Here is a 17,638-nt window from a genome sequence, read left to right on the forward strand (position 1 = left end):
TATCGGCTAAGGCGGCCAAAGGAGAACTACTGTGATTGTGCCCTAGTTACTCCGGATGAGCACCTCAGTAGAGAAAGCCGAAAACTGACTGTCATGATATAGCGAGTGACTGGTCAACCACTCGAGGACTAATTGGAATCTTCGGGATCCCTCCGCATTAACGAATGACCGTTTCACGGTCATGTACATACGCGCATGTATCCAGATGCACGCGAAGGTACCAGGGGCTATATAGTAGCCCCACCGTCAAACTCCTATGGCTAAGTGAAAGTGTTAAAGCTATACAGTCCGGTTGCCTAGTTCGACGTGCAATCACCTCCTTAGTGGACCAAGACATTGGATCAAGTGTGATTATGCACATTTTCGTGAACACCCCCGCATTATATGCGTGGGGGCTGAAGCCAACAACTGCTAACTTTCAGGATATATACATACTGAAAAACGGCCACACAGGAGGCACTATAAAACTTTCGGGCGAAAGTATAAACATAGCATTTATAATCAAAATAGAATTGTTTTTACAATTGAACGACTTGTCACTCGAACATGACATTCTTCGAGCACTGAGCCACTATTAAACGGGCACCTTCTGTGACCTGCTCAAAATAGTGCTCGACTTGGTCCTGGCTTCTTGCCGGACTCTCGGTTGCAACACCAGTGGCTTCCATATCCGCCCAATATGTCTTAACACGGGGCAAGAGACATCCGCGCACCCTCTATGCACGCCGACCTCTTCATGGCATCGATTCGCGATACGGCGCCAAATAATTGTTGCACTAAACCAAAATAACTGTCTGGCCTTGGTCCCTTCGGCCATAGATTGTCTGTTACAGACCTCATTGCAAGACCGGACAACCTTTGTGATCTAGGGCGGAACCCTATGTGGACGATCTTTCACGTTTGGAGGGGATCCTACGGGGATTCACGAAGAACACACGGAAGCACAAAGGGGAAACACGGGTAAAATGAGAGAGACAAACACTAAACCGACATAGAATCAATCACACGAGTGCTAGATCACCGAACACAAAGAGATACACGAGATCCAAAGTCAACATAGGTAAGGATACATAGGTAACCGATCTTCTCCGTGAGGAGGTCTTGAATCCGCGCGGGGATCTTCCCACGAGGGGGTCTTGAATCCAAGTGGATCTTCTCCGAGGAGTCCGCGGTCTCTCACGAAGAGGAGATCCGATGGATGAGCGAAGCTCTATCTCTAGTCTGAGCTAAATCAATGCTAACCCTAAAACATACGGGAGGAGGGAGTATATATAGTCAAGGGGCGAAGGGATACATGGGTCACTGCCCAAAGAGGTTGCACGCAGGAAGGGGGCGCCGGATGTCCGGGCGTCGGGCCGGATGTCCAGTGGTTCACGAGGGACCGGATGTCCGGGCTAGAGGTGCCGGATGTCCGGTGCTTCCGAAGGGGCTAGATGTCCGGTGCGTAGGCCGGATGTCCGGGCTGTTGGGGCCGTCTTCAGTGTGTTCGTGAAGCCTGGGCTGGATATCCGGGCAGGAGGCCGGATTTCTGGTGGGTGGCCGGATGTCCGGGCTGGAGGCCATATGTCCGGTTGCTATAGCCTTCTTCTGCAGGGGTTGGCTGTGTGGATCTCCAGGGACCGGATGTCCGGGACCATGGCCGGATGTCTGGTGCCTGGAAGCTTCTTAGGCCTTCTTCCATTGGTTCACTTCTTCCTTGTACTTGGGATCTTGTCCATCTTCATGTGCATCCTCGGGAGGGTCCTCCTGGTACCTAATCATGCACAACATTCCGGATTGAGGTAGTAGCCATGTCTCGAGAGGTTCATATGATATTTTACTAAGGAGAGAAGTCACCTCGGTCTCGAGAGCTCGAGCTCGTGCTCTTGTCATGGGTCCTCCTGATGCTTGGTGAGGTGACGGAAGGTCCATGGGGATGACCGAAGGATGCTCTGCATCATCTCCCCCCCCCCCTTGTGAAAGATCCGACCTCGGATCAAAATCCTCAACACCATGGTATGGGGAGAGATTGGAGACGTTGAAGATGTCGCTCACATTGCACTTGTCGCATGGGAGATCGATCTTGTAAGCATTGTTGTTGTAGCGTGCTAGCACCTTGAAGGGTCCGTTGGCTCGAGGGAGAAGTTTGGACTTGAGTTCGTTGGGGAAGCGGTCCTTGCAAAGGTGTAGCCACACGAGGTCTCCAATGTTGAATATCATGGGATGCTTGTTAACGTTGAGCTTGATCGCTTGTCGTTGTACTTGGCGCTCGATGGTGTGCCTTGTATCTTCATGCATCTTCTTGATATACCTTGCACGGGCATTTGCGTCGAGGTTGGTGCACTCTTTTAGAGGAAGAGGTAAATGTCCATTGGGGACAACGGGTTGAAGCTGTAGACGACCTCGAAGGGGACTTGCCGGTCATCGAATGTCTTGCACGGTTGTAGGCGTACTCGGTGATGGGTAGACACGCCTCCCACTCCTTGATGTTCTTCTTGATCAACACACGAAGTAGAGTGTAGAGTGTACGGTTCGTCACCTCCGTTTGGCCGTCGGTTTGAGGATGGTATGCCAAAGAAAACAATAGCTTGATTCCGAACTTGGCGCATAGGGTCTTCCAAAAGTAACTCAAGAACTTGACGTCGCGTTCCGAGACAATAGTCTTTGGCACTCCATGAAGTCGTAGGATTTCCCTACAAAAGAGATTGGCAATATGTGAAGCATCGTCTATCTTGTTGCAAGGAATGAAATGTGCCATATTAGAAAATCGGTCCACAACAACAAAGATGGAATCCTTGCCATTTTGAGTTCTAGGCAAACCAAGTATAAAATCCATGCTAATGTCTTCCCAAGGTTGATAAGGAATAGGAAGGGGCATGTAAAGACCATGGGATTGAGCTTTAGACTTAGCTTTGCGACATTTTGAGCAACGGTTGGTGAAGCGTGAGACGTCGCGGAACATCTTGGGCCAAAAGTAGTTCTTGGAGAGCGTGGCGACTGTCTTGTCGCGTCCAAAGTGTCCCATGAGTCCGCCTCCATGAGCCTCTTGCAAATGGAGTAAACAAAGAGAAGACTCGGGAATGCAAAGTTTGTTAGCTCTCATAAGATAATCATCCTTTATGTAGTATCGTTCCCAAGACGTGTGCGTCCCATAAGGAGTAGCAAAAGAAGGATCATGCTCATACAAGTATTTTATATGGTCAAAAACAATAACATTCAACTCAAGTTGAGTGACTAGTGTGCATATGCGTGAAAGTGCATCCACAACTACATTTTCCTTACCCTTAATGTACTTGATCACATAAGGAAAAGGTTCAATAAATTCACTCCATTTGGCATGACGCTTGTTCAACTTAGTTTGACCTTCTAGATATTTAAGTGTTTCATGATTGGTGTGTATGACAAACTCATGAGGTCTAAGGTAATGTTCCCAAACATGTAGCACACGTACTAAAGCATAAAATTCTTTGTCATAGATGGGATAATTAAGTTGAGCACCGGAGAGTTTTTCACTAAAATATGCAATGGCGCGTTTTTCTTGCATCAAAACTCCGCCAATTCCGGTACCACTTGCATCACAATGAACCTCAAAAGTTTTCTCAAAGTTGGGTAAAGCAAGAATCGGAGCATGAGTAAGCAAGGACTTGAGTTCATCAAAAGCGGTGGATTGCAAAGATCCCCAAACAAAAGGAGCATTCTTCTTACTCAAAGCATGCAAAGGAGCGGCAATTGTGCTAAAGTTTTTCACAAAGCGGCGATAAAATCCTGCAAGACCAAGAAAACTACGCACTTGTTGCAAATTGGTGGGTTGGGGCCAAGTTTTAATTGCCTTAATCTTAGTTTCATCAACATGGACACCCTTGGAAGAGACAACAAAACCCAAGAAAACCACTTTGTCAACGCCAAAAGTGCATTTTTTCAAGTTCGCATAAAGGCTTTCCTTGCGAAGGGTTTGCAAAACAGATTTAACATGATTAATATGCTCTTTCATGGTTTTGCTAAACACAAGAATATCATCGAAGTAAACCACAACGAAGACTCCAATATAAGGTCTAAGCACATGATGCACAAGACGCACGAAAGTAAGCTTCCGATAAACCCATAGGCATGACTAACCACTCATATAAGCCAAATTTGGTTTTGAAAGTGGTTTTCCATTCATCACCCCCTTGTATGCGGATTTGATAATAGCCACTTTTAAGATCAATTTTTGAGAAAAAGTTGGCTCCACTAAGCTCATCAAGCATATCATCTAAGCGAGGAATGGGATGCCTATAGCGAACAGTAATAGCATTTATAGGTCTACAATCAGAACACAAGCGGAAACTTCCATCGGGCTTAGGCACAAGTATAACGGGAACGGCACATAGGCTTAAGCTTTCACGTACATGACCGTTGTCGATGAGTTGTTGTACTTGCCGTTGAATCTCCTTGGTTTCTTCGGGATTGACACGGTATGGAGCTATGTTTGGAAGTGGCGCTCCGGGAATGAGGTCGATTCGATGCTCAATGCCTTGTAGTGGAGGTAGACCCGGAGGTAGTTCATCGGGGAAAACGACTTGAAATTCCTGCAAAAGAGATTGAAACACTAAAGGTAGCTCATGAGAGGTGTTAGTTTTTGGTTCTCCATCCTTGCACACAAGGACAAAGTGCATCACACTCGATGGGTTATCACACACTTCTCTTATCTCACTTTTGGTGGCAAATAGGATGAGGTTTTTCTCTCTAGGCGAAGAGGCACTCAAATTTGGCTTGTGGCTCTCACTCACTTTTGGGTGGATCACTTTTTCACTCTTCTCTCCATGATTGGTGGTTTGCTTGTCGGCTATCACTTGACTAGGAGACATAGGTCGTAGCACAGATTCCTTCCCTTTCATTTTGAAGCTATAGTGATTGGTGCGCGCATTGTGGATGACACCACGGTCGAATTGCCATGGTCGACCAAGAAGGAGGTGGCAAACGATCATTGTGACCACATGACACTCCAAAGTGTCCTCATATGCACCAATTTTGAAGGATACTTGGACCATATGCTCAACTCGTATAGTGTCGGATTCACTTAGCCATTGAACCTTTTAGGGGTGCGGGTGCTTCCTCTTAACCAATTGAAGCATGGAGCATAGTTCTTCACTTGCCAAGTTGTGACAACTACCTGCATCGATGATGACCTTGACTGACCTTCCATTGATGCCAGCCTTAGTGTGGAAGATGTGGCACCGTTGGTCTTCTTCTTGTTGATGTTGAAGTGTGAAGACTTTGGAGACAATGAGAGCGGGGCTCGAATCCTCATCACAAAAGACTTGATCATCTTCATCATCGTTCATGCGCTGGTGCATGGCCACTTGCTCAAGGGCTTCCATCTCCTCTTCACGCATTGAGTATATGTGCCATCGCCGTTGAGGATCATGGTGCGCTTGTTCATGCATTGGAAGGAATTGTGGCCTCGGCCGCCGCAAGTGAAACACTTGAAGGAGCTTGTTTTGATGGTCTCATCGGTTGGAGTAGATGATGAAGCACGCAGCTTGAAGTTGCTTGTACTAGGAGGAAGACGACTTGAACTTGCCGAAGTTTTCTTGTAACTGGATTTGTCGTCATTGCTTGGAGAAGGCTTGATTGATGTAGATGTTGGAGGAGTCATTGAAGCGTGGATGTTGGAGAAACCATAGGCCTTGGATGAGTACTTGGCGTACTTGAAGTCATCTTGCACTTGTCGTTCGGCCTTGGTTGCTTGATGTACGAGCTCAATGAGGTTGGAGTATGGTTGGAAGTCGGCAATCTTCTTGATGGGATGATTGAGTCCATTCAAGAAACGCCATTGTTTGCTCATCATCTTCCGTGACATTGGCTCGAATCATGGCTATCTCCATTTCCTTGTAGTATTCTTCAACACTCTTTGTTCCTTGCTTGAGGAGTTGTAGCTTCTTGAAGAGATCGCGGTGGTAATAGGTTGGTACAAAACGTGCCCGCATGACATCCTTCATTTGAGCCCAAGTGGTGATTGGTGGTTCACCTATTGCTTGACGGCGTTCAAGTACTTGTTCCCACCATATGAGCACATAGTATTGGAACTCAAGTGATGCCATAGCGATCGTTTTCTCTTCCTCATAGTTGTGCAAACGAAAGATTTTGTCGACCTTCAATGCCCATGAGAGGTACTCTTCGGGATCATTGCTTCCATTGAACTTGGGCATTGTGAACTTGAGCTTGCCATAGTGTTGCTCTTCATTGTGTTGTTGGCGATGGTGATGATGACGTCCTTGACGTGGAGGATAGTCATCCTCATGTTGCTCTTGGCGCGGAGGAAGTCCATGATCAACTTGCTCTTGTTGAACTTGAGGTTGAGGTGGAGCTTGACGAGCTTGTGGAGGACCTTGTGGAGCTTGACGTTGCACATGCGGTTGGTAGTTCCTCTCTTGGATTTCTTCTCGAAGTGCTTCCTCTTGATTGCACCGATCGCGATTGCGGTTGGCAATGGCTCGGCTCGAATCTTGAAGGGCACGTTGCGCCTCAAGAGCTTGCGCTTCACGTTGTTGTTGTTGAAGATGTTGAGCCTCGGCGTCTTGTTCCTCTTGGTGTAGACGCGCTTGTTCTTCTTCTTGGCGTCATAGTCGTTGTTGTTCTTGAGCTTGCGCAAAAGTGACTTGGTTTGATTGAGGACGAGAGACTTGCTCATCGACTTGCTCTTGTGAACGCTTGTCATGTAGCGGGTTCCGAGGTGCATGCCGGTCTTGACGTGCAGCTCGTTGAAGAGTGTTTGATAACGGTTTACTTGAGTCGGAGAAGGTGTCATCGGAGTGTCGACTCGAGCGGCTCCGTCTTGAGGATGAAGAAGTGGAAGGACGCCGGTTCCTCATGAAGGCGCGGATCTCATCCATCCTTGCATCATTCTCTTGCTTGTGAGCATCAAATTTGTTGTCAAAGTAGTCCCTCATTGCTTGTTGTTCTTGGTGCAATGCCTTTTGAGCTCCAAATAGATGGCTCTTGGTGATAAATGATGTCATGTCATCGTCGTTCTCGATGAGAGGTGGAGTGGTAGAAGAACTTGGCCTATCCATCATTCCAAGCAAAATGTAAGTGGTAGAAGGAAAAGAATGTGTACCAAATGTACCTTGCCCGAAGTTGAATATGAATCAAGTTCACTCAAATGCGGACAATGAAATAGCACTGTTGGTACCAATTCTTGTTGGTTCTCACACCTACACACGTAAAAGCTTATGGTGGAGCTTGGTTAGGATGGTGGCATAAAATTTGATGCAATAGTAAGTGAGCTTCAATAATGTTGGAGAAGGTTCACAAATTTGCAAATGCAACAAGTAGACCAAGCAAGTATGGGTACACGGAAATACACACGCAAATAGATAAATGGGATTGTGCAATCCAAAAGTGAGGCAAAATGTGGAAACCATGAAAATGCTCTTATTGCACAATACTAGAGAGACGCTAGCACGATTGCACAATAGGCGGATACGCAAACTTGTGCACAACCTACTAGGCAAAAATACAACGATCTCTATCCCAAGTATGTTATATGTATGATGTTTCGGTGCTATGATCCAAGATGATCGGATATGACAATCTTAATGTTGTATGATGCTATGGTTCTTGCTTATAAGCTCTTTGCTTATCTTTCCTCTTTGCTTAAAAGCTTGGGTGGCTCTTTCACTTTTGAGCTCTTTTCTCATGCAAAACTTCACGAACCAAGATAGCAATTGTGTATGCTATGACAACTTTGTGACACACAAGTGGATCCCAAGATATGCACCACTATGGTATGCTATGTATGCTATGTTGTATGATCACTAATGTGCACAAGTCACATTGCCAGCAATACTCAACGGCTAGTCTCGATGGGTAAGCTACGCAAAATGAGGCAATGTGGGTATCAATGCAATTGCAAGGTATGACAAAGATGTCGTCGAAGTTACCGTCCTTGGCGATGATGAGTAGTCGATGGAGATGAGCGGTGGTGATTTTGACGTTGAACCGTACCTATATAGCCGAAACACAATAGGACACGGAAACCACAACCCAAACTCTCGAAGACCAAAACGTGTCAAAATCGACATAGGAGGTAGCGGTGATTGGAGGTGGTGTTTGTGGAAGGTGGTATGGATATGCGGAAGTAGGCGTGGGCTCCGGGCTAAATTGGGCGAAGATATGGTGGATGCAGGCGCGGGGGTGGAACTGTTGCTGCCAGGGGCCGGATGTCCGGGCCAGACACCGGATGTCCGGTACGACGGATGTTCGGTGGACTTGGCGGATGTCCGGGCTCCTGGATCGGGGATGAACGCGATGAACTCCATGGGACAAATTGCAACTCCGGGGCTAAATTCAGACGAATTTGTGGATGGAAAAGGATGGGGAGGGTGGGGAAAGCTAGATCCACACGCAACAACACAAATCCATGGACCAAATCCAACAAAATCTCAACTCACCAACAAATCACAAAAAACAATTGGGGCTATTTTTGGTGGGGAATTTTCGGATTTAGGACGAAAACAACAAAATCAAGCTAGAAAACATGGGGTAGGGGCTCCAAAAACGTGATCAACGTGGCTCATGATACAAAGATGATGTAGGGCGGAACCCTATGTGGACGATCTTTCACGTTTGGAGCGGATCCTACGGGGATTCACGAAGAACACACAGAAGCACAAAGAAAAAACACGGGGAAAACGAGAGAGAGAAGCTCTAAACCGACATAGAATCAATCACACGAGTGCTAGATCACCGAACACAAAGAGATACACGAGATCCAAAGTCAACAAAGGTAAGGATAAATAGGTAACCGATCTTCTCCGTGAGGAGGTCTTGAATCTGCGAGGGGATCTTCCCACGAGGGGGTCTTGAATCCAAGTGGATCTTCTTCGAGAAGGTCGCGGTCTCTCATGAAGAGGAGATCCGATGGAGGAGCGAAGCCTAAAACATACGGGAGGAGGGAGTATATATAGTCAAGGGGCGAAGGGATACATGGGTCACTGCCCAAAGAGGCTTCGCGCAGGAAGGGGGCGCCGGATGTCCGGGCATCGGGCCGGATGTCCAGTGGTTCACGAGGGACCGGATATCCGGGCTGGAGGTGCCGGATGTCCGGTGCTTCCGGAGGGGCCGGATGTCCGGTGCGTAGGCCGGATGTCCGGGCTGTTGGGGCCATCTTCAGTGTGTCCGCGAAGCCTGGGCTGGATATCCGGGCGGGAGGCCGGATTTCCGGTGGGTGGCCGGATGTCCGGGCTAGAGGCCGGATGTCCTGTCGTTGTAGCCTTCTTCTGCAGGGGCTGGCTTTGTGGATCTCCAGGGACCGGATGTCCGGGACCTTGGCCGGATGTCCGATGCCTGGAAGCTTCTTTGGCCTTCTTCCATTGGTTCACTTCTTCCTTGGACTTGGGGTCTTGTCCATCTTCATGTGCATCCTCGGGAGGGTCCTCCTGGTACCTAATCATGCACAACATTCCGGATTGAGGTAGTAGCCATGTCTCAAGAGGGTCATATGATATTTTACTAAGGAGAGAAGTCACCTCGGTCTTGAGAGCTCGAGCTCGTGCTCTTCTCATGGGTCCTCTTGGTGCTTGGTGAGGCGACGAAAGGTCCATGGGGATGACCGAAGGATGCTCCGCATCACTGTGGAGCTCGGCCATAGCGGCCATCCTCTCACTCAACGGCAACAAGCGCGTTGGAGCACTAAATTGCAACCAGAACAGCCTTTCTATTTCATTATCTTTATGATCCTTGAATAACTTGGTCGCGTCAGCCATACTTTTTGCCAGATCTGCATACGCGTCTATAGTGCTCCAAAGCTGATCTAGAGGAGCGTACTTCAGATCCAAGAACTTCATCCGCAACAAGTAGGGGCTTCCAGCCGCGATTTCTCCAGCATGTCGAAGCTCCTCCCGTGCGTCTCTAATTTCAGAACGTGTCTCCTTGGCCGCATCAAGGGCCTTCTTCAGTTCAGCATAATTCGCCTGATTCTCCTTTTCAAGGAGCTCATACCGGTCAGCGACGTTCTTCAGCTCCACAGCCATCTCGGCGATTTTATCTTTGCTTCGGCGATGAGCAGCCTGTTCGGCTCTCAAATCTTCGGCCACCTTTAGGGCAGCCACATTACTAGTCCGGGCTTGTTCCTTGGCCAGGGCAAGTTCCACCCTCAATGCCTCCATGGCAGCAGCTCCGCCTGCGGCCAAAAGCATATTAACGATATGCTCCTCCTCTTAATATTTCCTAAAATAAATAAGGAAAAAAGAGCACATACTCTATGACTCGTCAAGCCGCTTGTTTACAAGCATGATGTCGGCATCCACCGCATCAATCTGTCGCCTTAGTTCGGCGAAATCAGTGGTCCGGTCTATCGCCGGCCCCTTAGCCACCTGCGCATGAATGCAGTGCGATCATTACTTCAGAATGTGATCCTCCGTTTGCCGCCTTGGGCTGGCAACCAGAGTCTCAGGGGCTACTATCTATACGGAGCACACCTAGCGCGTGCGGTACAATCGAAAAATTATGTATTTCATTATGTACCTCAAACCTTTGAGCAGGCTCACAAAAGCTTCATTCAACCCGCTTGTGGCGGATGAAATCTTCTCAAAAACCGTACCCATCAACGTACGGTGATCCTCCGATAAAGCAGCTTGCTCCAGAAGGCCCGTCAGTGTGTCCGGCTGGGCGCCGAACTATCTTGGGCCCTTCTTATTACCCCCTGTGGGAGCCGGACACTCCGGGATCAGGGCGGCCAAAGTGTTAGCTTCTGGCCTCGGTGAATCTGGACTCCTCCGTGACGACACCTCGGGGTCGCCCGCCCCATGGGGCGGAGAGGAAGGTGGGGTTTCCCTCTCCATCATCTCCGGAAGAAGATTCCCCGAAGACGAACTCTGACGAGAAGAGCTACTAGCCGGACTACAAAGGATGGATCCTGGTTATTGTTCTCGGAGGAGGAAGCAGTAGCTTTGTATTTACGATTAACTTACAGCTCGGTGGAGGGCTGGCCCGTTTGCGGGCATGGCGCGGTGAGGACGCCCTCCGGGGCAGGGCCCCCTGGTGAAGTTTTCTTCCCTCATCTAGGCACCTCCGCTTCTAAGTCTTCGGAGGCAGCCCTCTTCTTCCCGCGGGGGGAGGCAGCATTAGATTCCCCTCCCCGACTATCATCCTTCGTGGAGACAGTAATTCCCCTGGTTTGGATGTGCAATGTGTGAAGCTTTGCTTCTCTATTTTTCCCTTCGTCTTTCCCCGAGGGCACTTGACTTAGCACACGTCTAAGCATCCTGGCTATTACAAGACTAGGCGAGCCTTCGGGAAGTGGTGCCGGATACCTGATTCTCTCTGCCTTGCTGAGCCAATCCTGGCCGCGGATGGATTTTAGAATAATGCTGTGATAAGTATAAGCGAAGTGTTCGGTTTCAGGGTTACTTACTTGGGTATCTGGGCGGTTGCAGCTCAGGCCCGCATCCTCGGTGGTGTTCGGACACTTTACTTGTGGTCCGAAGAATAACCTATACATCCCTTCGAGCATCATGCCGAAGAAGTGTTGGATAGTCCACGGACCTTCTGGGTTGAACTATCACATCTGGAGAGGCCGGCGCTTGCACGACAAGATCCGTCGGACTAGCATTACCTGAATCATGCTGACAAGACTGATGTCCCTCTCAACGAGCTCCCGAATGTGGCTCTGCAATGTCGATATGTCATTAGTAGGCCCCCAGTCCGGTCCCACGTTGGCCCACGACGCCAGTTAAGGCGGAGGGCCCGAGCGGAAGTCGGGGGCGGCCGCCCACTTTGTGCCTCTAGGAGCCGTGACGTAGAACCACCTCCTCTAACATAGATCGGACACCTCCGGGAAGAAGCCCTCTAGCCATGGGGCATCGGTGTTTCTGCTTATTGCAGTGCCCCTGCACTCCGCATGTCGCCCCTCGATCACCCTCGGCTTTACATTGAAGGTATTGGGCCATAAGCCGAAGTGCGGGGTGATGTGGAGGAAGTCTTCACACACGACGATAAACAACGAGATGTGAAGGATGGAGTCCGGAGCTAGATCATGGAAATCTAGACCGTAATAGAATATGAGCCCTCTCGCGAAGGGATCGAGGGTGAATCCTAAGCCTCGGAGGAAGTGAGAAACAAATATGACGCTCTCGTTGGTCTCGGGACTGGGGATGACCTGCCCTGGAGCAGGAAGCCTGTGCTTGATGTCGGCGGTCAGATATCTGGCCTCCCTAAGCTTCGCAATGTCCTCCTCTGTGACAGAGGAGGCCATCCACCGGCCTTGAAGATTGGATCCGGACATAATCGAAGATCCGAAGTGCCTAATTAAGCTTGAGCTTCGGGTGTTGGAACTCGAGATGCGTAAAGGCGCGAGTGTGGTAAGAAAGGGGAATAGGCCTCGACCCCTCTATAAAGGGGGTAAATATCAAGCGTCCTCGGCGTGACCATTTGGGACTCGCCTAAAATTGAGGAATCATCCCAACAGGTGTTGTTGGGCTACCAACACACGTATTGATGAGAATCTCGCAATAAGGGGAACACGATCTCTGCTTCGACAAGACGTGCCAATAAAACCGCCTCGCAACACGTGTAGTGGCAGGCTGGGAAAATGGTTCATAGTAACCGAGCTACGGTGTGGTGTCATGCTAGGAAAAGCTGCCGGCGGATTGGATTTGTGGAATATTATGCTCTCTATGGTGGTATGTGGAATTTATTTTGCAAAGCCGGACACGATCCTTGTGTTCGAAATCTTATATGGAGTATTCGGAGATGGAACCCACCTTGCAATGCCGAAGACAATCTGCACGCCAGACTCATCGTCATTGAAGCCTGGTTCAAGGGCTACTGACGGAGTCCTGGATAAGGGGATATCCAGACGGCCGGACTATATACTTTGGCAGGACTGTTGGACTATGAAGATACAAGACTCAAGACTTCGTCCCGTGTCCGGATGGGACTCTCCTTTGCATGGAAGGCAAGATTGGCGATTCGTATGTTAGATCTCTTTCTTTGTAACCGACTCTGTGTAATCCTAGCCTCCTCTCGTTTCTATATAAACCGGAGGGTTTAGTCCGTAGGACAAGAACAATCATACCATAGGCTAGCTTCTAGGGTTTAGCCTCTATGATCTCGTGGTAGATCAACTCTTGTAATACTCATATCATCAAGATCAATCAAGCAGGAACTAGGGTATTACCACCATCGAGAGGGCCCAAACGTGGGTAAAACATCGTGTCCCCTGCCTCCTGTTACCATTAGCCTTAGACGCACAGTTCGGGACCCCCTACCCGAGATCCGCCGGTTTTGCCACGGCCTACCATTGTGAACATGCTTAGCAAACAAGAGGAATCTGGAGAGGACTGTATGTGGAGAGGCGGACAGTCGGGACCCACCAGGTCTATGGCCGTACGCAAGCAAGTGCCTCATCGAAAAAATACTTCCTCCTAATGCTATACTGACATTGGGGCCCACGGGTTTGTCAACATAGTTGCATTTTTTTAGGTGCTTCAACATAGTTACTATAGGAGATAAATTCACAACGAAGCCGGGGAGCTGGCAGGTATCATTTATTATCACTGGGGCAGCAAGTATCAGCTGGGTTTTGGGCTACCCCGTCTAGGCTTTCTTTTTTAACATGCGCAGCCCACAACATGTCGGCTTGTATTTTCTTGAGGGTCGTCATGTATCGACCGTCCTATGGACCTCCCATCCGAGGTTTTATTTTTTCTAAAACATCAGCAGCCCAATTTATGTATTTTTTTGAAGAAAACGCAGAGGTCTGTTCTATTTTTCTATATAAGAATAAGAACGCCTGGTCCAACTTATGTTTCCCTTCTAACTATATTATATATATTTAAATTATTTTATATGTTATTATATATTATTGTTACTGTAATCATATATTTAACAGATACTTACATATGTAAGAAAACAATATCCCACATCTTATTAACTTATAAAAATAATTTTTTAACAATAAAATCCTGGATTTTTTTGGCAACGAAAATCCAGGTGATTGTGTACAAAAGCTTGGTAAGATTTAAGGATCAATGTAATAATAAATCACTTATTATTTAAATATATTTATAACAAAATGCTCAGCCCCTGTTTATTTATTGATAATTGTTGTGCCCAACCCAACATTATAATTAGAATCAGCCCAGCAAAATCATGTATTTCGAGAAAGTGCAAATGGTCTGTAACTTTTTAGGAAAAAAATAAATGGGCCGCATGGACGCTACATTATTTGTTCACCAGCCCAGCTAATGGACTGTAATTCTAAAAAAAGAGATCAAATTGACTGTAAATTCTGAAAAAATGGGTAGAATACGTGCCACATTTTTGGAGGCTGAAATGTGGGCCAATAGGTCGAAGCCAACGCAAGTCGTTGACAACTTAGTCAACAAATGATTCTGACATCGTTAGCCGTTGAATTTACATCCAATGACCTGCATCCATCTTCAATCTCTCGTCTTCTTCCTCCAGCGCCGTCAGGACCACCTGCTCCCGCCTCCTGCTGCTAGCTGCTCTGCTTAGCACTACTACTAGGTAAAACCTCATACACAGAACTTTAGCAGTAGTGTGGGTCAAACAAGAATGCTGGTACTAAGTAGCAGTAGCGCGCCTGTGCAAACCGCGCTACAGATAAAGTTCTTGCAGTAGCGCGCCTTGTTCTAAACACATTACTACTAAAATTCCCATGGCTTAGCCGATAGGCTACACATAGTAGTAGTGATCTATATCGAACCGCGCTACCGCTACTTTCTTCGTAGCAGCGCGTTTTATTCTAAACACGCTACTGCTAAAGGATATAAAATTAAATGGGAAGCAAATAGAAAGGTAATAGAAAATGAAAGAAATAGAGTAAGGTGAAAGGAAAAAAATAAAATGTGAAGAAAAATAAATGAAAAAGGGGGAAAAAGAGAAACGAGTAGCAGTAGCGTGTATCCCAGAACGCACTGTAGCTAACGTACCAGTAGCACGCTTTCTGGAACGCGCTACTGCCACTTCTGACTTAACCACGGGGTTCGTCCTTCCCCACGGCCACTTTCCCCAAATCCAACTCCTCCGCTCTCGCCACCGCCGTCTCCCGTCGGCCGTCGCGCGCACTCCGCACACCCTCTATGCCGCCCCCGACCCCGGATTCAATGCCGCACCTGCCCCCGACCTCAACGCCGCCCTGGACCCCGCCCCCGACCCCGACCTCGACGCCGCCCTTCGTCGCGCGCCTGAGCCCCGACCCCGACCTCGATGCCGCCTGCCCCTCCCTTGTTGCAGGCACCCGAGGTGAGCACGCCTGCTCCTCCCTATCCCCTACCTCTGCCCAGGGTTTCTTCATATTTTAGTTGCATCAAATTAGTTAGGGTTCATGTAAGGGTGGAAACGAATCGGATGCAGATGCAGCTCAAATTAGTTAGGTTTAATTTTTGTATTGCATAAGATAGGTTTCAGTCGTACTACGGAGGTAAAGAAAGTTTACTTGAAGACCGAGCATGTTATATTTTCCATGCAAAATTATACAACACAGACGACTACACCTATTTTGGATGCAAAACATGGCGAGCATATGCAAGACTTATGCATTTGAGCCTGATATGGTTATCACCTTTGATATTCGTCCGGAAGATGATATTGAAGGTAATACCGACATCTGGGTCGATGTGCAGACGCCTCCAGTTATACCATTATGTGAGTTTCTCAACCATATTCATGTCTTTGATATTGTTTATTCAAAAATACTTGACAACTAATTTCTTTTGTCAGCTTATTTCCGTTCAAGCAAACATGTCCAGCGCTTGGTAGACGGGACCTACTACTGTCCCGGGGCTGAACTAAACTGCGAGGATCTAAGTCATTATGTTTCATGGCTTGCGGATCTTGATACTGTCAAGACAAATTTTCTTCCTGCACTTAGAAATGTTAGTACTGAAAACGTGCGACCAATAGTGTTCGTAATGAACTACGGTCACATCTATTTAGGAAAGATGGTAAGATTTTTACTATTTGTCCCGGGTGCATCTTTTCCATACATTATTTTTTAAGCTAAACTTCATTGCTAAGTATGTTACCATACGATGTTCTTCAACAGGGACTCCCGATGAATGTTGTGCCTCATGGGATCGAGACTAAAGGTACCATGAGTATTATTAGCTTACGGCCAAGATAACCTACAATGCACTTTAGTGCATTCAGGATTAGCGACGAACTCTTAACAGTACAAGACTGGACCAAATTTGTGATGGAGGAGCGCGGAGAAGTACTAGGGGGCAATAATCAGAAGCGCAGCCCACGATTAGGAGACGGGTTCATCTGCATGCTCCAACTTGATGAAGGAGGAGAGCTACACATGTTTTATGTTATTTTACCTGAGAGAGAGCAGCAGGAGTGAATGAGTTTGAAGATGATGATGTGCTACACTATGACTATGATGATTAAATAGCTAGTGTTGGTGGTAATGACTATGATGATTATTATAAGCTAGTGTTAGTGGTGATTAGATAGCTACCGCATCTAGTGTTGGTGGTGATTAGCTAGCTAGAATGAGTTTGAAGATGATTATGTGCTACACTATGACTATGGTGATTAAATAAATATTGTTGGCGGTAATGACTATGATGATGATTAAATAGCTTGTGCTGACGGATTAGATTCAAGTGGAGGCAACATGTGGTGCACATCGAAAGTACTACTAGTCCAAGCTTGATCAAGTTTGGATTAGTAGTATACTTTTGACATGCACCATATATTGCCTCCACTTGAACCTAATCCACCTTTATTTGACACACTGTTATGGACATAATGATATAAACCTCATAATTGGTATTGTACCAAAATTTGTATAACGGTGTATAAATATACTAAAAATAAAAAAATAAAAAAAGAATACTAGTAGCGGTGGATAGTAAACACGCTGCAACTAGCTAGATTAGCAGCAGCGTGGGAGAGAAGAAGCGCTGCCGCTATATGTCTTAGCAGTAACGCGTGTCACACGCGCTACTGCTAAGTAATAGCTGTAGCACCTTATTAGTAGCGCGGCAGCACGCGCTACTAGTGGGCTTTAAACCCGCGCTGCTACTAGGGTTTTCCCTAGTAGTGCACGCTTCGCTGTGAAGCGCTACCCCACCGTTGGCCAGGCCATCCCTCCACTCCTACACACCTTCTGTTCTTCTCCACCGACTGCCGAACCACACCGCACCAGAACCAGTTAACCCTCGTACACCTCTCCATCTGCGACTCTACTCCTGTGTCTTCCCATCTCTGGCTCGTTGCTGTCCGGGGCCTCGTCGTAGTCCACCACCTTGGATGCGCTCGGCGCGGAGTGGTCAACGTGGTCAACGAACGACATACATCGGAAGTAGACTGTGCGTCGAGAGGATGACAGCTGGGTCCACGGCCGCATGCTAGGAAATGCCTCCTTATTACGTGCAAAATAATTATTCATCCACCTTACAGCTGGGACCCACCGGAAGGGCCTCTGTATTTCACGAAAAAATGTTCCCCCCGCTGACAGGTCGGACCCACCAGCTATATCTTCGCACGCAAGGAAGTGCCTCCTTATTACGCACAAAAAATGAATACCTCCGTGCTAGCTGGGACTCACCATAGTGGGAGCCTGACTTGTGGGCCTACTAAGTTGATGAGGACGGAGGGCTTTGTCAACTTAGTCAATATGAACGATTCTAGCTCCATTGAC

This window comes from Triticum aestivum, chromosome 1B (assembly GCF_018294505.1).
Source record: "Triticum aestivum cultivar Chinese Spring chromosome 1B, IWGSC CS RefSeq v2.1, whole genome shotgun sequence".
Taxonomy (NCBI): Eukaryota; Viridiplantae; Streptophyta; class Magnoliopsida; order Poales; family Poaceae; genus Triticum; species Triticum aestivum.